The following is a 6,832-nucleotide window of genomic DNA, read 5'->3' on the forward strand; positions in this document are numbered from 1 at the left end:
TCTCAGGGTCCGTTTTTGCTTTTTTGTTAGTATCCCTCACCAAGAAGGAAGAAGGCATACTAGCATTCTGAAAAATGATTAGGAAGAGGAAAAAATAAGAAAAGTTTTATCTTCGAGAATGTTGACTTGTAATTAATATGGGAGGTGGTGTGGCATAAGCACATCATATACTGGATGAACACTTTCTCGGTGTGAGATTAGATTAAAGAGAGTTCTATTCTGAATGACGGTTTTGTTGGAAGAAAACACAAAATAATCAAAATCAAATGAGAAGATAAGTGAAAAAGGAAAACGCCTAAAAAATACAAAATGAGCAAAAGATAAAAGTAAAAAAAGAAATAAAGGAATTCTACAATAAATTTTAAAGTGTGATTCTATTTTGATGTGAATCTAATTTTATTTTTAATTTTACCAGTTAATACTTCACTTTTAATACTAAATGCAGAATACAAATGTCTACATACAATAACTGAGAAAATGCCATGAAGGCTACGCTGAACAGTTTGATGAGAATATTTCAGATTGTATATGAAACCAGAACATTGTACCCCTTGATTGCACTAATATACACAGCTATGATTTAACAATAAAAATAAAATAAAGTAAAATAAAAGAAATATTATTTCTGAAATATTCCAAGTCTCTCTCAGTATTCACATAACCTCTATTCATGTAGTCTCAAAAAGAGAAAATTCAGATGGATTTAGTGACAAAACATTAATGGAAGTTAATAGTAATCTATAGGTTGGGCATAGTAGTCTGTGATTCTAACACTTTGGGAGGCCAAGAGGCCAAGGCAAGAGGATTACGTGAAGCCAGGAGTTTGAGATCTGCCTGAGCAAGAAGAGAAAGACCCCATTTCCACAAAACACAGAAAAATTAGGCAGCACCCACAGCTCAGTAGGTACGGCACCAGCCACATACACCAAGGCTGGTGGGTTCGAACCTGGCCCCAGGCCAGCTAAAACAGTGACAACTGCAACAAAAAAATAGCCAGGTGCTGTGGCAGGCGCTAGTAGTTCCAGCTACTTGAGAGTCTGAGGCAAGAGAATCATTTAAGCCCGAGTTTGAGATTGCTGTGAGCTATGATGCCATAGCACTCTACCAAGGGTGACATAGTAAGATCCTGTCTTAAACAAACACACAAACAAACAACAACAACAAACAAAAAAAAAAACAGAAAAATTAGCCAGGTGTAGTTCTGAGGACCTATAGTCCCAGCTACTCAGGAGGTTGAGGCAGCAAGATTGCTTGAGCTCAGGAATTTGACATTGCAATGAGAGAGTACAAGAGAGTGAGACTGTCTCAAAAAGAAAAAGAACTAATTTATCTTACATCACATTGTAACATTAGCTGAATAAGATAGAAATCAGAGACTCAAGATTCAGTGAAGAGGGGCACCTGTAGTTAAATGGTTAAGGGGGCTGGCCACGTGATCTAGGGCAGGTGAGTTCAAACCCGGCCTGGCCTCCTAAACAAACAAACAAAATAGCCGGGTGTTGCAGCAGGCACCTGTAGTCCCAGCTACGAGGGAAACTGAGGCAAGAGACATGCTTGACCCCAAGAGATTGAGGTTGCTCTGAGCTAAGATGCTACAGCATTCTACCAAGGGTGACAAGAGAGACTGTCTCAACAACAACAAAAAGATTCAATGAAAAAAACTGTGTGTGTTGTTTTGCTTAATGAAACTTCACTATTGTTATCAATAACTCATCTAATAGCTTGTTTTATGAGGTACTTTAGCAAATTTTGATTTTACAATTAGCATCTTATCTCTATCACACTAATAGCTTTAATCAATTAAATAACAATTATCAGTAAATATTGACAATGGAAAAAATTGAAAATGCTACATTATCTATAGAAAAATTATTATGCATAAATATAATTTTTCATCCATGTAATCAAACTAAAAAGGAAAAATAAATAATTTAAATGAATTTGTGTAGAGCTTGGACAATGTACATATTATTCGCATATAAAACACATATAAAAACAAATTCTTAAAACGTGTTTTACCAAGCATTATTTGCTGTTATCAAAGGTCACCTGGTAACCAGCAAAATAATTTATATTTTCCAAGTCTACTTTAAAATTTTCTAAAATTGTCTTTCTTTGATATCTGTAGCATGTCTAGTTAAAACATATCAACCACCAACTCTAACTAAATTGTAATGCATTTTGAATTTCAACAAAACTTTTATATCTGATCAGAAATCTCTTTCCCCAAATGGGCAATGGTAGATTGATAGATTAGTTAATCTTTTTGGGGGTGGGGGGAGGGGAAATTGCACAAAAGTGGATGTTAAGATTTCATCGATAAACTAGCAATGTAGTAGGAGTAGCAATGTAGAAATGCATGCAGAAAATCCAGCCAAAGAGTTTTTCTAAATAATATTGGCAGTAGATATAGAAGAAGAGACTTGGTGGTAAGATTATAGTTATTAGAATTTTCAGAAAAACCACTGGACTGTCTACCACCTTGGTTGAACTGTATAAGAATGCATTTTCTCGCTGGTTAAAAAAAAGAAATCAAATATTGGTAACGTCTATGGTCCAGCAAACAGAAGCTTTGATAGATCCTAAATATTTTTCTTCTCTGTGTAGCCTTTTTCTCTTATTCCAAAGAACTTTCTCTGCGAGGGTAACCTTTGCAAGTACGGTGGATACAAAATGTCAATTTGTGTAAAGATAAGGAATGTTTGAGAAAAGAGAGATGAGAAATACATTTTAGAGATACTTTGTATAATTAATGTACTTATTCCATTTGTATTTTATGTTTTGCACCTGTCCTGGAAAAGGGAATACATTATACAAAGCAAACCCCCCTCCTCTTTCTCCTTGGCAGCTACAGAAAGTGACCACGACAGCCCATAGCAAACAGAAAAGAAGGATGGGAGGAATTGCCTAAGTTCGGACCATGGTGACAGGCAAACATGGCTTCAGTTTCCTTTCTGTTATTTAATCCTATCACTCTACCCTTAACGAGGCTTTCCCATCTTGATTAATATCACCTTCAATCATACAAGGTAGACATTTAGAAGTCATTCTTTGGACTTGCCTTTACCAATTTATTTTATTATTTTATCTTACTTTATTTTATATTATTTCATTTTTCATTTTATTATTTTAGTCTAGTCTTGTTTAGTTGAATTTAATTTAATTTAATTTAACTTAATTTTCGAGACATAGTCTTGCTTTTTCACACTGGGTAAAGTGCAGTGGCATCATCACAGCTCACTGCAACCTTTAACTCCCAGGCTCAAGCCATCCTCCTGCCTCAGCCTCGCGAGTTCCTAAGACCACAAGTGCACATCCCCATGCCAAGCTAATCCAGCTAATTTTTCCACGTTCTGTACAGACAGGCTCTCACTATGATTCTCACTATGTTTCAGGCTGGTCTCGAACTCATGGGTCCTAGCAATTCTTTCTCCCCTGCCTCTCAAAGTGCGAAGATTGCAGGTGCGAGACACTATACCCGGCCCCTCCCTTTACCTCATGTCATTTATTTTTTCTTTCAAGAATTTCTGTAAAATTGTAACGCAAAATGTTAAATCTAAACTCCTTTAAGTTATTTTCACTTTGACTACTATTTTACTGCTACAGAACTCACCCACACATGTGCACACACGCGAGGGTTGTCCTGAGGGTGCCCAGCCATGTAATATAAAAATGGGGACACACATGGCTAAATACCTTCAGGACAGCCCTAATATATTGTTTGAAGACACAGCAATAAATTTATTGAGTGCTTTCTGGGTCAATCTTTACATACATACGAGTGTGTATGTATCTTTACATACATACGAGTGTGTGTGTGTATGTGTATATATGTGTACGTATATACACACTTAAACATCACTACGACCATATTCATGGCTTTACTTTCCTTACTCACAGTAGAGGAAAATGATAACGCAGAGTTTATACATATTGCTCACCATTACAGAGCTGACAAGGAATGTACCTGAGATTTGAATGGAGGCGATTCTACTCTAAGTCAGAGAGTTTCTAATGACTACCATAAACTGCTTCCTTTCCCTGACCAGTCAAGTTAGCTTCAGCACGTGTGTGCACACGCAGAAGAATCACAACACCCTCACCCACTGCGACAGCACAAACTCCTTACAAATGCAAGACGGAGAATTCGAAACTTTTGTTAGATAATGCCTCTGATTAGCATTCAGCTATGCAGGCTGAGCCTCTTTGAGCAGTGCAGTACAGGAACTTTCACACCAGTGTCTTCAGTCTGGTAGTTTTCTCACTCTGCAGGCCCATCAAGGCACTTCTTCACGGGTAAGAAAGGAGACTGCAGTGTGGCCTCCTCCATCACGCACATTTGCGTTCTACTTTAGTCTTCAAGAACCCATGTTCCTTAATTGCGCATCTTGACAACATTCACTCATCTTTAATACTGAAATAATGGAGTGAATAGTGAAATGGGAACACCAGGGTTGGGAAAAGCTTTCAGAATCTTCTCCAAGTTTGCAAACTGGCTGCTTTACAGGCAGAAATTGGTTAAGGGTTTATGTGTAAAACCATAGCTGATAAATTGTTTAAATCAGAATTTCCTGTGGTGCAAAAAAGTGAGCTCTTCATGACAATAGAGAAAAAATAGGAGAGTTGTAATTCTGATTAACTGTGTTGTATTATGTCAAACAGCAAACTGCTCTTTTGAAAGCAGTCCTTTCTTTTTAAGAATTAAAAATAAAATAACATAGAAAAGAAATGCTAACTTGTGAACTCTGTGGTATTTTTAAAATTAATTAGATTTGAAGCATTTTTTATAAAGATAGACACAGAGCTATCGAGCATGCTGCCTAGAAAACTGGGTATAAAACAAAGTTTCTCTTTGGAATATTTGCCCATCAAATTAAAAAAAAAATATTTTATTGTTCCTTATTGAACCATAAAGCTGTCATTGGTAAAGATGTACAAAATATTTCTGTTTTGATAATTCTACCTAAAAAAAGTAAGATGAGTGTGTGTATGGTATCCAGCAAATTTTACAACTCCAAGAAGCTGAGAAGCAAAAACATCAGTTTCACAATTTTCGGATGATCCATAATGCCTAAGAATATTGAACTGAATTGTCAAAGGCTCAAGAGATTTAAAGTGTTAAATGATCAACTTTAATATTAACATGTAACATTTGTGAAGGAAAATTTGCCTCCTTGCACTGGCACCAACTGGAATAAAGTGGGAGAAGCTAGCACTCTGTATTGAATGGTGTACATCTCTAAGTCTAAGAAAAGAAACCCAAAGTGCAACGTCCTCGTTTAGTTTAGAGAAAATTTGTCTAAACTCACTGTGAGCTACGAAGGGACTATTCACTCCTACTCTAATACTCTAACATACCAATAATAAAAGTTGATAGGAATGTGAGTAAATATCTTTTCAAAAATATGTCAAAAGTAATTGAACCTAAAATCAGTGGATGTGCTCTTTTGGACCGGGGAGAGCTGGGCAGGACAGTTTGACTGACTCAGTTGCCCAGTATACTGAGCCCCCCAAAAGGGGGTTGACTGGACCTGGCTCCCACTAGATGAGGATGAGGCCAACTACCAACCGTAATTGCATACCATCCAACATGAGAGAGCAATCCAATTGTCAAGAGACTGGAGCTTTGTGCAGTGGTGATATTATAGCCAAAGAGGTTTATCTGAGGCACAATTATTGCTAATTGAAAACTTTTCCCTATACCCCGCCAGGATGACTTGAAATATAATCAGCATTGGCAATTTTTGACAGTCTCTACAGAGACATAATTTTTAAAAGAGAGAGAGAAAGAGACTGGTAGACACTTAGCACTTGCGCTAGAGAAATATTGTGACCCCTGTTAATTATGTGTCACTAACAATACTTTATAGCCCTTAAAACCTCCCACTCTGTGAATTAAAGAATAGAGGTCACATGGATGACTCTGTTTTGATTTGCCTTACCCCTTCATCCTTCCTGAATGTTCTCAGACATTGATTATGTGCTGGCCAGTTCACTTGGTACAAGAGCCTGATACAAACCAACCCACAATATCCCCCAAAGTTCATCAGCTACCTGGTTGTTTCACAGGTCTATTTTTCAAGCACGCCATCTCCTACTGAGAAAGACCTGGACATCCCTGGGAATGAGCTCTCAAATCCATCCTTGGGAAATATTATTTGTGTTTTTTTTGTTTCCTTAGGTGTTTTTTATTTAGATTTTGAACCCATTTTAGTAGTTGTATTTTTTTTTATATATATATGTAACTTTTGGAGACTTTATCTGTGGCTGTCCTTTGCATTTACTTTTGTCAGTTCTTCTTGGTTGCTACCAAACTTGGAAACATCTAATATTTTCTCAGTGTAAAACTTGATCATGATACAAATTCACAAATGAACAATTTTTCTTTTTAGGTATATTTGCCATCCAGGAGGATTTTTCATAGCCTTTTTTTTGTGATCTAGCAGTGAAGCCCAGTACTTTTAGTTACCACACCTAGCAAGTGCCCCAATTGTGACTATAGATTGAAAGTTTACATGCAAGATTTGTCCTCTTTGTTCAGACTCTGGTAATTTCACTTGTTCCCCTGCAAGCATAGTTCTGCATTAAGAAATGTTGCCGCATTTTTCCCCACTATTCATATGTATCTTGTGTCAGGTGTTTTCTTAGAGAATCTACTCTGCCACATTCATGGAAAAAGAAGTCCAGGTACTCTAGTTTTTTGGCCAATATAACTAACAAGAAATGCTAGTTTTTAACTTCTTCGGAGAAAACATGGCTCTGAAAGGAGATAAAAATACAAAAGTCAAAAACCTTTATAAAAAAAAGATAGTTCTTTAAACTGGCTACAAAT

General features: G+C 36.7%; 1 non-coding gene across 1 annotated transcript; it reads left to right on the forward strand.

The window, feature by feature from the left end:
- The first annotated feature begins 5,622 nt into the window (after window positions 1-5,622).
- Window positions 5,623-5,763, forward strand: LOC128582979 (U4 spliceosomal RNA). The gene has a single exon (XR_008379364.1). It is a non-coding gene; the product is annotated as a U4 spliceosomal RNA (small nuclear RNA).
- Window positions 5,764-6,832: the final 1,069 nt, after the last annotated feature.

This window comes from Nycticebus coucang, chromosome 3 (genome assembly GCF_027406575.1).
Source record: "Nycticebus coucang isolate mNycCou1 chromosome 3, mNycCou1.pri, whole genome shotgun sequence".
In the NCBI taxonomy this organism is placed as follows: domain Eukaryota; kingdom Metazoa; phylum Chordata; class Mammalia; order Primates; family Lorisidae; genus Nycticebus; species Nycticebus coucang.